Genomic DNA, 13,151 nt, shown 5'->3' on the forward strand with positions numbered 1-13,151 from the left:
AAGAACATTTATGGTTACGAATAGTCTAGTGTATATGCAAACATGGGAAGCCCCCACCAATAGGACATACTATCGGCCCAGTTGAGCTACACGTTACAAACGAACTTACTATTACGCACTTACTTCCTGTGAACTCGCTCAACTAGTTGTTGACTCTCTGTTACATGCCTTGCAGGTCATTTGGTATATATGGAGCTTGCATGGGGAGGCGCGGTCGTTGTGGACAAGGATCGTGATTGCTTTGATTAAACACTATGACTTTACATACTTTATTTATGTTGGGCTTTTACTCATACGCTTCCGCTAAACTTTGTTATCATACTTATGTTTAGGAATACCTTTCATATGGAATGGTTTGGTTTAATTACATTTACTTTTACTATATACATTGTTCTATATGATTGGTGGCTTGATCCTGGTCAGTCACGCTCCCAAGCGGTGATACTCCGCGTGTGGATTTTGGGGGTGTGACAGAAAGAGACACCTTGTTTGGGCAAATCTGCATCTTTCTCTACAAATTTTTGTTCAAAATAGTAGCTTAGAAATCTTGGAAAGAGCAGAAATGCCTTAGTATCAACGTTTTTTTACCAAATCATCAAAAATTTCCTGGGAGTAATTAAAGTTTTGATTGTTTAAAATTGCATACCCCAGACATTGAATTTTTGTTGGTATTTCATTAAAAGACGTTGTTTTATTAGAAACACACATTAACAATGTGTGAAATAAAAATCTGGGTGCAGAAGGAAAATAACCTTTTTGTAAGGTATCCCTTTTTGGTTGCTCTGCATAGCCCTGTTTATGAAATCGTTTTTCAACTCTTCTTTCGAAAATGAGGTTTTTCCTTTCAAATCATCGAGTTTAAAGATTTCAGAGATGGATTGTGGAGAGATTTGAACCTTCTTACCCTGTATCGAGGAGTTGATGGCCGTGATGATGTCTCCTTGTTTTTCAAGGGTGGCATTCTTCCAGAACTCTCTCTGGGTTTGAAGATAAATGGGAGCATCTGCGGTTATCAAAGTTTTGTACTTTGATGCAGATAGGGTATCCAGGATGGAGTCGAAGGTGTTGTCGGTTGTAGGTTTTGTGAGTATACCCACATAGTTGTGTGGAGCTTTGTAGCGAATCTCCGTGGTTTCAGCGACCATTTGAGTGGCATCTGCTGTTGTGGAGGAAGATGATGGTTTTGATTTTGTTTTCGATTTTGGTTTCGTCATTTTTGATGAAGAAGATCGAAGAAGGTTTTTGGAGTTATGAGAGGGAAACTGCTATGAGAAGAGAACTTTGGAATTCAATTCGACAGTAAAACCCTGTTTTGGTGTTAGGGCAGGGTTTTATTTAGGAAAAAGGTGAATGCTAATGTGGGAGCGGTTATAATGATCTGACGGCTAAAAACTGACCACGTGCCAACCCCTGATGTTATGGTAACTAACGGAGGACAGTTGTTTTGACAACTACTGATGGAACAATCATTAGTAGTTACAACGGTAATGAAATGAAACAGTGGATGAAACAATGATTTTAAACATCAGTGTTTTTGGAGAAGCAGAGGTTGACTATCAGCAGTGGACAGACTTTAGAGAGCAAATGTTGAGATACAACAGCATTTTAGGTACAACAGTGGTAGAAAATAGAATGCAACAACTGATAGTGCAGCAGTGTTTTAACCTTTGACAAAGTAATGTTAGCATCTGCTTGTTCAGATGTAGAATATGATTTTGTCTTATCTAACATCTGTTGAGCACCAGAGATGCTATTCTTAACAAAATACATTTTAGATGTACATTATCAAGATTAAATTGTCAGCAGTTGTCTACAGAAATTTTGTTCAAGGTTTTGCCAAATGTCCATTATTCCAGACAGTGGTTTAGCATCCCAGATGATGAAAACATTTATACTAGAGCTGCTCATTTTGTGTCTAATTACTTGAACTAGAACATGAGTATCTTAGTAGTTCGAAATTAATTTGCAATCAATTTATGATCTGTGATAATCAAACTTGAGCTTAACATGACCTTGATATATGTGCCATTTCCTTTTGACCAGAATTAGGAAAGTAATTTACACAAAAACAAGTAAATTTACATCCTGACCAGAGATGAACTTTTACTATCAAAAAAATGAGTAAAAGTACATAATATATTGTAAAAAGTAATATATATCTGGTTTTATTAAGAAGAAAAACACCTTAGAAAAATTAAAGGAAGTTTTGAAAATCAACAAAAGGATCTGACAGCTTTTTCAAATAAGTTCATGATCATATCACTCTCAAGTTATTTTGACCATTGTTTGGGGTCAATTTCTTGACAATTGATTGTAAATTCTTCTTTTAAGGACAATCACTGGGAATGCCATAGATACCTGAACAATTCCTGTATAGATGAATGCACACAGTTGCATGATGACCACTGTTTACCCAATTTTGACCTCAGAAGTGTTTTGTGCTTATACTCCTTTCCTTTAGGGTTCAAAGGTTTTTGAGATAACCACACTTTGAGATTTGTTTATTTTTCCCTTTTTGCCCTTCCCATTCACAAGTATAGAAATACTCACTGAGAGGAAACTTAATTCAGAATCATTTTGAAGCAATGTTTTGAGAAATCTGGCCACATTTGACCATGTTTTATTACCAGATCTCACATCACATATGATTAGGACAGTTTTGACACCTTATTTTCTTAATGTGTTTTGACAAAGTTGTTTTGGTCCTTTTGAGGATTCTCAACCTGCCTTTGAACACATAAGAATTTTGACTAAAGTTTTAGTTCCCTCTTTCTTTGTTAGCAGAACACTAGTGTTTAGATGAACATAGGTTTAGTTGAACAGAGGTGCATACTTTAGTGTAAAATGTAAAAACATCACAAATTTCGTAACAACAGTTGAAATCAATTTTGAAAATAACAAACGATCCCATAATTTAACAGATATTTTTCAGATCTGAAAACTATGAGTGACTTGTGCATGATATCACTTGTTGCGTGAAATTTGTGTGTCATGTGACATCTTGGTTGTTTTACAGAGTTTCTGAATAATCATTTCGATCATGATTCACTTGTTACTCTGTTTTTCAACTGAATACAACCAACCTCAGTATCAATGAATTGTGAGCTGAACTGTTATGTCAAATTGATTGTTAGATCGAATTTGACTGTCCAGGCTCTGATACCAATTGTTAGGATCTGAGGCTCTCATGATTGTGCTTGTTTGTATGAATTAAACATTCAGAAATGAAAAGATGTAAAGTGCAGCGGAAATGAATACAAACTTTGTAAACATAAACATAGAAGAGAATAGTATGTTTAAACACTTGTTTCACCTTGAGTCGAATGATTACAATGAAAATCGAAAGGTTACAATGCAAGCTTACAGACTAAAACTCCCCCTCAGCCTGATACTTCAGAGTTGGTTGCACAAGATGAAAGGATTGAATTAAGGAGAAGAACTCACTCAAAACGAATCAAATGTAACAGTACAGGGTACTGTTATATTTATAGGCAAACCAAACTACTGATGCACTTCAGCTGACGTCACCATGATAGTGACTTCTAACAGCCTAACAACCTGTAGACACTGATCTATACAAAACTACTGATGTCTAACAACTGATAGATAATACAATACAAAACAAGTCTAACACTGTTCACGTTCCACTGTTGTAGCCTAACATCAGTGCTTTCTTCAAAAGGTGATCAGTCTTTGAATGAGCAGTGCTTGGATTTTCAGCAGTATTTAAGAGACAGCAGTAGATAGAGCTCAGTGTTTGTCTTCAGCAGTCTTTAGAGCATTATCAGTATTTAGTTCACCAGTTGTTCTTCTGAGCAGTGTTTAGAGTGTATCAGCAGATAGGTAACCACTGTCAAGGGGAGAGCTTAGTGTAAACATCTGCTTATTGTGAATCCACTGTTGTGATCAGGTTTTGGCTTTACATTATCTGTCCCTCTGGTAGGGTTCAATCCCAACATAACCTCAACCCAACCCCCGGCATCCATAACCCTGATGATCCAAAGATAGTTAGATTTAGTTTACTCGAAAAGTGAAATATAAAAAGATTTTCCATACCAAAGATCGTTCAGAAAAAAAAAAAAATTGAGAACAGAAAAAATCCAGTTTAGAATAAATTAAGGACTCAACAATTATCTATGCAACCTACATAGATAATGCTAAGTCAAGACGAATCATGGAACATTACTCCCACCATTGTGTCATTACCGTTTCACTTTTAGTCCAGTGGGTGTAAGTGTCTCCTTCTGATTAGACTAGTGGGTATGGGGGCCGGCTGAGGCCCGGCTAGGACCGGCGCCGGTCCCCCACACCGCCCCCGACAGCTCCGGCTCGGCAAGGCCGGCTCCCCACAGCCGGGGTTGCCGGTCCTCTCCTTCTTTTCCTTACACACACACACCTATACATATATGCATATATATATATAAAGGGGCTCATCCCCCACCCCCCTCGGTCCATCCCCTTGAAGCCTTTCCTACGTGGCGGTGACGTGGCGGCCCATCCCCGTGGGACATCAAGTTTTTCGGTGTCTAATGTGCATCGTGTCGGTATATTAGATGTTAGGATCTTAAACACAGATGGGGAATCTGCTCGTTAGAAAGGTTAATGATGGTGGGAAATTCGGTCAGCAAGTTGAGCTCATACCGATTGATCACGGTCTGTGTCTGCCTACAAGTTTAGAGGATCCGTATTTCGAGTGGATTCATTGGCCACAAGCTTCGATCCCATTTTCAGAAGATGAGCTCGACTACATTGAATCACTTGACGCGTATCAGGATTCGGAGATGTTGAGAAATGAGCTTCCAATGATTCGTGAAGCCTGTCTACGCGTTCTGACCCTATCCACCATTTTTCAAAAACAGGCTGCGGGTTTCGGTCTGTGTCTGGCTGAGATCGGTGAAATGATGACCCGTGAGTTCAGGCGTGGTGAAGAGGCGCCCAGTGAGCTCGAGGTATTGTGTATGGAGGCTAGACGGGCTGCAGCCGAGACCAACAGAGAAACATTTGTGTTATCTCCTAAAACTGGACTGCAGGAAGACAGTTTCCAATTTGAAATCGTTTATGATGATTTGGAATCTTCCAAAAACCCGACGCTTCCATTCCAATTCGGATTCGGGAGAAACCCGCTTTCTAAACTTGAAGAAGAAGATGAAAACGAAGAAGACGTTGTGCGTCCCGCTTCAGGAAAGATTCCTTCTGTGTTAATCTATCGACGTCGTTGAAAAAAAGCTTAAGCGTAGGCGACTCACCGGCTGGGCATAGGAGTGCGAGTGAGCAGGTACCCGCGAGTGCTAGCTTTGTGAAAGTGGCGGATATGACCTATGAGGAATGGAGTCTGTTTTTAGAGAAGTTTCGAGGGCTTTTGCAGCGCACGTTGACCGCGCGTAAGTCGGGTGGTGCGGGACAGAGGCAGCGCAGAGGCTCGGTACTTCTTGTCGGTTTTGAGAGTGTAGGATAATGTTGTTTGAGTTTGATTTTGATTTTGAGTTTATGTTGTTGTGTTGATGTAGGTTTTTACTATTTTAGGATGAAGTCCTTGTAGACCTGTAAAAATGAAATTAGTCATTGGGTTTTATCACATATCCATCCTGACCTACTCTTTTTTTTTATCCACCACTTCATAACCCATCCTAACCTAGTGAGTAATTTTGTTTGACCCATCTTAAAATTTAAAATACCCATATCAACCCAAAATGCAATGGGCTTGTTTTGCCAGGTCTACTTGTGATGGTTAATAAACTGATAAGAATGAATTGTATGCTTTATCTCAAAACATAAATCTAATCATTTCCAAGAATAATAAAGTAGAAATGTCTGGGTAACGTGATACTATAAACATAACATAAGTTTTTTTTTGGTTTCTACGGAGCACACAACTGGATGGATGATATATCTAGAGGAGAAGCTTCTGAGTTCTGACTACTTGGCCCACGCAACAGCATCAACCTCCGTTTGGGCAGATTTATATAATTCTAGCCTCTTGGCCAAGTCCAATCGCCTCTGCATTATTGCCGGATCCTCATCCAGCAGTTTAGCCAATTGCTTAGCTTGTCAACCAACCTCGTTCACAAATTGACCTTCACTAATCAATCTAATTGTGCCAGTATGTGATACCTCTTTTGCACCCAACTCAGTGAAAAAATGGTCATGTAGGCTACGTTTAGCCACACGCACTTGACAGTACACAATAAGACAACACATTCGATCCTGCATCATCAACAGATAGAATTAAGAAGATGAATGGGAGATATGGTATCATGACTTCACTTACCGACTCGACGAAGATACGAATCATTATATCGATCAAAAATTGAGTGACTTGGATTCCCCCCTTTTCAATATCTTGTGGAAGCTTGCGGAAGAAATCAACTGTCAAGTAACTGCATTCCATATCAGCTAACTGTATAGTAGCTCTCTTGCTCTCGTTTCTCGTCTTATCTAATGACTCAGCAGCTGCATTCATAACTTCCGCTCTCACGGATGGGTATTGCTTCAACTCCTAGATATACAAGTGAGACAAACCATTGATTTATGATTTCAAAATGAAATGATATTCATGTTCGTTGTTCAATAGAACCAGAAAAATCAATAGTCCATATACATTGTAGGATCTCGAGACTAACCGAGGTCTCATTAATTGACTTGTGTACCAGATCCTTCAGAACAACATGAACCTGAAGCCAATAAGCGGCGAACCATTTATTAATAGTTTTGACCCGTTAAATGAAAATGATAATTTTGACCAGTTCACTGAAAATGGTAATTTTCACACCCGTTCAATGAAAATGATAGATTGACCAGTTCACCAAAAATGATGTTTGACCAGTTTACTAAAAAACCAACAAATTTGACCCGTTTACTTAAGTTATAATTTTGACCTGTTTACTAAAAACAACATTTTTACTTGTTTTTAGTTTTTTGAATAAGATCTTCTCACATATGCCAGGTGAAGCTTCATGGCCATTCTAAAACATAACTAATGCAGATCATCAGCACCCTCATCGAAGTTACCCTACACAACAACAACAATAATAATAATCATTCAAAAGTTTGCATATCAAAATAAAATATTTACCTCCTCCTTCTCGTCTACCCTCCTCGGAAGCAGAAAGTGTTGAGCTAATGGACATGACTCTAAACCAACAACGCCTAGAATCCCAAAAAAAAAAAACATTATGCAATCAATAAACAAAAACCGTAAATCGATTAACTGCAACGTCCCTGACTTTTAGGAGCCATGTTCCAGTAAAGCCCACACCCCTTGGCTGACAACGAATAGTGTTTTTTTTGTAGTGGTGACTTCACAACATCCTTCAATACACAAAAAACTTTATCTTAGACACATGTATAACGATATTTAGGAGTAACTTGACAACGAATAATAAATTAATAACCTGATTTTCTTAAAGTATAAGAGCATATGGGTCGTGACTGTTATTGTCTCCAAGTGCTTGAAAATGTTAGCCATGACTTATGAGGTACACTAACAGCCAGAAATCTTGTAACACTCCCAGCAATCTTGCCACTTTCCACAGTTTTCATCAGATCACACAACTTGATTAGAGGATGTTTGGCATTTTGTTTCGAAAGTAATTGTGATATGAAAAGAACTTATTCCATGATCACCTTTAAAACGCTAAACACCCACTAAAAAACCCAAGTGGGGATAGAAATATACAGGTAATTGCACTACATATTGGAACAACCCAAATCAGATGATCTGCCCGCGTGAGAATACCGCTGATATGAACAACTAACCAAAGAACTTGTGCGAAGATCGAACCATTAATTCATCCTTCGGTTACCACCACCGTGGAAATCAAACAGCCTGCATATAAAGAAAAGGCAAATTAGCATAAATTATGTTTTGTAAAGAGAATGAGGCATATTCAACAAAGCAATACCTGAGTTGGTACAACCATCAATTTACAAAAATCTTGCACAAATTCAACCATTGCAATTCTTATTAAAAAACTCAACAATATGCAATTCTTATTAAAAAAACATCATAATGCAGATTTATTTTACAAATAGAAATTAAATAAAATTGTTCGCCACTATGTAACTGCCAATTTGGAGTGATCCTGACCGTATTAATTGTTTCAGTTAAAACCAACAGTTGATTAAAGATGAACTGTAAATACCTTCGATTCGACGCCAAGCTCGGTCGTGTAGCTTTAACGCTACAACTGTTAACTATTACTATTTATAACCCCATTCCCAACAACCCTACAACTGTTAACTAACTACCCTTGTAACCGCCCAACTAACTAACAACCTCTGTTGCTAACCCCTGTTAACTAACAACCTATGTTGCTGATCCACTGTTAGCTAACCACCTCTGCTGCTAATCCACTGTTATTAACAACCTCTGTTGCTAACCCCTGTTAACTAACAACCTCTGTTGCTGATCCACTGTTAGCTAACCACCTCTGCTGCTAATCCACTGATTCCTAACAACATCTCCATCCACTGCCATCTAAACCACTGATCATTTACCCGTATCACTCACCTTCCCGGAATTCCCAAACCCGCTAACTGCAGCATTCCACCAGGAAATGTACAACAGTTTCAACCTCTTGTCCACACAATTTGCAACCCATATTTGGAATCTGAATGTTTTGATGGGCCAGATCCGACGCTGTTGGTAGCCGATTTAACACAACCCTCCAGCATAATATAATATATACGCGTAAAAAAAGAACAAAAAAGAAGTTAGCACCGCCATAGTTGGCCAATCAATGCGAGGAACTGTAGACGAAGCTTTTGAATGTAAGTATATATAATATATTCTAATTATAAGAGCATTTAAAAAAGCATAACATGAAATGCAAACAAACAATGTAAGGGTATGTCCATCCGAAACCGTTCCCTGAAAACAAAAACACGTTAACATCACATCCAATCAATCTGAATACAGCACGATACATCATACCTGTAAATCCTTGCAGACATGTACAACAGTATCCACAGTATCAAACTCCAAAAACCCAAAACCCATTGAAACGTTTTTCCCATTCTTCATGTGCTTTCACAGGAGCAACTTTTTGCTTTGCTGGCATAATATGCAGGAGTCTGCCTTGAAAAATCGAATTATCAAGCTCTTCTAGTGCCCTGTACAGATCAGCTTTATATTACAAATGTTGTCATGAAACATATAGGCATGGCATATAAGCACAATTTCATGCTTTTGAAACAAACATTTAAAAAAAGTACAAACCTAGTTGGTGTCGAACCACTGGCCATCGAGAAGTAAGTGTCGAAACCGATTTCACCACTGTTCCAGTTGAACCTCGGTGGGACCGCACCAATCATGGTGGTGGTGTCAAGAACCTGATCGTAGTACGAGAAAGTGTTGCTGGGAATGTACTTGATGCCAGCAGCAGCCATTTGTTTCCAGATGGATGATCTGAGATCAGCAGCAAGTCTGCAGATCCTCGGCACTGCTCTTACCATCCCAGAATTGATTCGAGAGCGAATTTCAACTCTCTCTTGGGACCCATACGGGGATAACCGACAATGTGAGACGCCATTGATCTGCTTAATCACAATTCATATAACTTAATCATACCAACCAACAACAATTCACGTCTAAAGTTTCAACAAACTTGATCCTTATTCAGTTATCCTAAACCATATAAATCTAAACTTAATCAATTACGGTCCAATCAGATAACTAATACTAACATGGATCATTACAAATTAATTAACGTAATACAGAACCAAACATTTTTTTTATTTTTTTAAATTGATTGTGGATTTCATAAGCAAGAGAGATCCACCTACCCACTAACCCACCAACCCTAAAAATTATTTGTTAATCCACCAACAACAAAAGCTACTTGTTTACTGTACAAACAGGACAATATACATTAACAGATACTCAAATCAATATAAGGCAACATATTGACTAAATAAAACAACATCTAGAGTTCTGAATAGTTCAGTATATAGCATACCTAATAGAAAATTTCACTTTAGAAATCTGAACCAGATTCAAATTTCTTTCTTTTACAGTGAAATGGAGGAACAGCAACGGAGGTCATGAAATGGAGAGGGGGGCAGCGACGAAGCTGGACGCGGCGGGGACGAACCCCGTACCGCATAGCCTTAGTTAAAGGGTAAAATAAGTAAACTACATATCATTTTATATTTTTTTTTTAAACCTAGATTGAATTACAAAAATAGAATCCAAATTAAACTGAAGACAGGTTAGAAAGACCAAAAAGAACACAAAAACAAAATAAAATAACCATGCATCCTGTAGTTGGTATCATCCTAGACTCCATTTATGAACTTCTCTTGTAAACCCGACACGTGAATAGTTTAAATTTTCAACCCGGAATGAATCACGACCACTCCACCCACAAGATTTTCATACTCGACCTTTTGAAACCCAGCATCCGCGATCATCGAAGCAAATACCTCCTGAAAAACCACCAAGAAGAAAGTTAAACTTAACGACGTGTTGAGTAAAACCTGCTTCAGACAATGGCTAAGTCAAACGGGTTGAGAGTCACTCTATACTTAATGGACGCAAAATTATAAATTGTTTTATTCACAGTTTCAGATTACTAATGTAATAATAATAATTTTGTATTCATAATAAGAACTTAACAACACATTAACTTTTATAAAAAAGGACAAACATCGCTTGCAGTTCAACTAAATACATACCTGAGGAGGAAAACGCCGAACGCTCTCCACCAAATACTGATAAGAATCACGATCCCCTGCAACAAGCTCTCCTAGAACTGGAATGACTGAGAATGAGTAGTAATCGTACCTGACAAATAAACAAAACAAAACAAAACAAAACAATATGAGGGTGTGAAAAGTAATAGAATTAATACATTGAAAAGAAGGCCAGTTTTGACATAGAAAAGTCTGCATCACCCATCCATATTGTGCTACTGTGTACTTGATAATACTTCAACTGTCGTTTAATAACCAAGAGACCCATTACCGTTAAACTCATGGGATCATGTCACATACATGTGTGTGTGAGTAAGTACTTACAGCTGCTTGAAAACTGGAGTGTCTACATGGCTGAGCTCAAGGCAAAGGAATCTCCCTCCCTTTTTGAGTACCCTGATTAAAAATCAAACTATTAACACAGCAAAACTTGTAATAATAAATATGAAATAGTTATCGTGTAAATTTTAATGTCATGTGATGGATAATACCAAACACATAATATTTTATCAGGGTACATTAGGAACCTGTATGCTTCAGCAAGAACTTTTTCAATGCGTAACATTTCTAATACCAAAAGCAATAGTGTAACCATCCATCGAATCATCCTTAAAAGTAAGCTTTTCTGCATCACCCTCGACCCATACAAGGGACCCCAGATCTCCAAGCCCTACATTAGTTAGAAGACAGCTGGTTAATAAAAATGCATTATCTCTCAAATATATATACACACACACACCCAAGGAACTTGTGTTAACCAATTAACAACGATTACCTCTTTCTTGGGCTCGCTTTTTGCCAACGTTTAACATATTTAGATTAATATCACAGACATAAATCTGGTTTCTTCCCGTAAATCATCTGACTGTGCATTCCATGGCCCTGCGATTAACACTATTAATAGTTTCCAGAATCCTGAAAGCAACATCACCTGTGGAATTCAATAAACATCAGATTCTTTAAAAGAAAGTTTATACTTTATAACATAAAAAAAACAACCTGTCCCGCCAGCCACATCAAGATGCTTCATCCCAGGAAACGGACTCAATTTTGAAACCACATCAAGATGCTTCCATGATGCCACCTGCCATTTTATTCCAATATAAAGGCACTGCTGGGATATTTAAATCCAAACTGCTTGATACATGAGATGAATAATAAAAACACAATATTAGTTCATGTCATACCCAGATATTGAAGTTGATGGTTATAATATAGGATCCAACAAATTCTTAAAATGGTATAAAAAACACAATGATATGCCATTGAAGTTGAATTTCTTTCATACCTTCTCCAGCATCGATTTTTCTCTATGATTAGTCGCCTTTTACTTCACTTCCTAAACAAAAATTCACGGAAAGTTAAATTAGTTACTTCAATTCAAGTCACAAATGACTGTAAATGAACTTCAACTTCAAAACACAATATATTGTAATAATACATATAGAATGGGAGGCAACTGATCAAACACCTGATAGGCAGCCACTTTCTGAGACAATTTTGACCCATTTAAGAGGCAGCTTAGACCCTGGATTTGAAATAAACACAAAATCAACTTCAACTTCAAAACACAATATATGAAATAATACTTATAAAATGGTAGGCAGCCACTTTCTGAGACAATTCTGACCAGTAAACAATAATTCAATCAGATTCCTTAATTCGATTGAACAATTTCCTGAAAATTACAACCACCGAATCATAACGGCAAACAATTTATTGCTCAAATGCTAAGAAAAAGGTAGATTACAGTGATTAAGGAGATTACCAGGGTTTTAACAACCTGATTTTGATTGGACTTGGTGGCAAATAACAATAACGGCAACATTGAACATGAAACAGGGCAATTAGCCTACTGACTTCGAAGAAACTATAACAACCATTATCGATTTTACCCAATTTCATCTGGTTTCAATAAACAGGTTCGCAACCAACAATGATTTACTCATCGAGGGAACAATCAAATCTGCAAAATAGAGATGAGAAACCAACATGAGAAAGAATCATACCACAACAGATTAGAAATCAAGAGGCGAAAGTAGAGATTAGAAGAGTGATGAGAGAGAAGATACCCCCACAACAATTGATAGTGGGGAGACGAGAGATCGAGAGGATGATGCATCGATATTGATTTGGGTTTCCTGGAGAGAGAATTCGAGAAGATAGGTTTCTAAGGTCATATGTACTGGGCGCGAGAAATGAACATAGCGCCATTATGGCGCCTTGCACACCGGCCCCCCGGCGCTATGAAAAAAAAAAAAAAAAAAGGCGTTAAGTATTTCGCGGCGCCATGAATGAAGGGTTTTAGATTTTTGACCGTTATCAAACGGTCAATTATATAAAAAAAAAATTCAAATTTTTATATTTTTCACACTATAAATACCCTCATTATCTTCCATTTCAATACATTCTCATTCTCATTCTCTATATATTTTTAAAAAACCTAGTCTCACCTTATA

At 37.7% G+C, this 13,151-nt stretch overlaps 2 pseudogenes; one reads left to right on the forward strand and one right to left on the reverse strand.

The window, feature by feature from the left end:
- The first annotated feature begins 4,294 nt into the window (after nt 1–4,294).
- On the forward strand, nt 4,295–5,572 carry LOC110881650 (annotated as a pseudogene).
- Nucleotides 5,573–5,740: 168 nt separating this feature from the next.
- On the reverse strand, nt 5,741–12,887 carry LOC110885048 (annotated as a pseudogene).
- Between the last annotated feature and the right edge of the window lie 264 nt (nt 12,888–13,151).

Source organism: Helianthus annuus, chromosome 10 (assembly GCF_002127325.2).
Source record: "Helianthus annuus cultivar XRQ/B chromosome 10, HanXRQr2.0-SUNRISE, whole genome shotgun sequence".
NCBI lineage: Eukaryota > Viridiplantae > Streptophyta > Magnoliopsida > Asterales > Asteraceae > Helianthus > Helianthus annuus.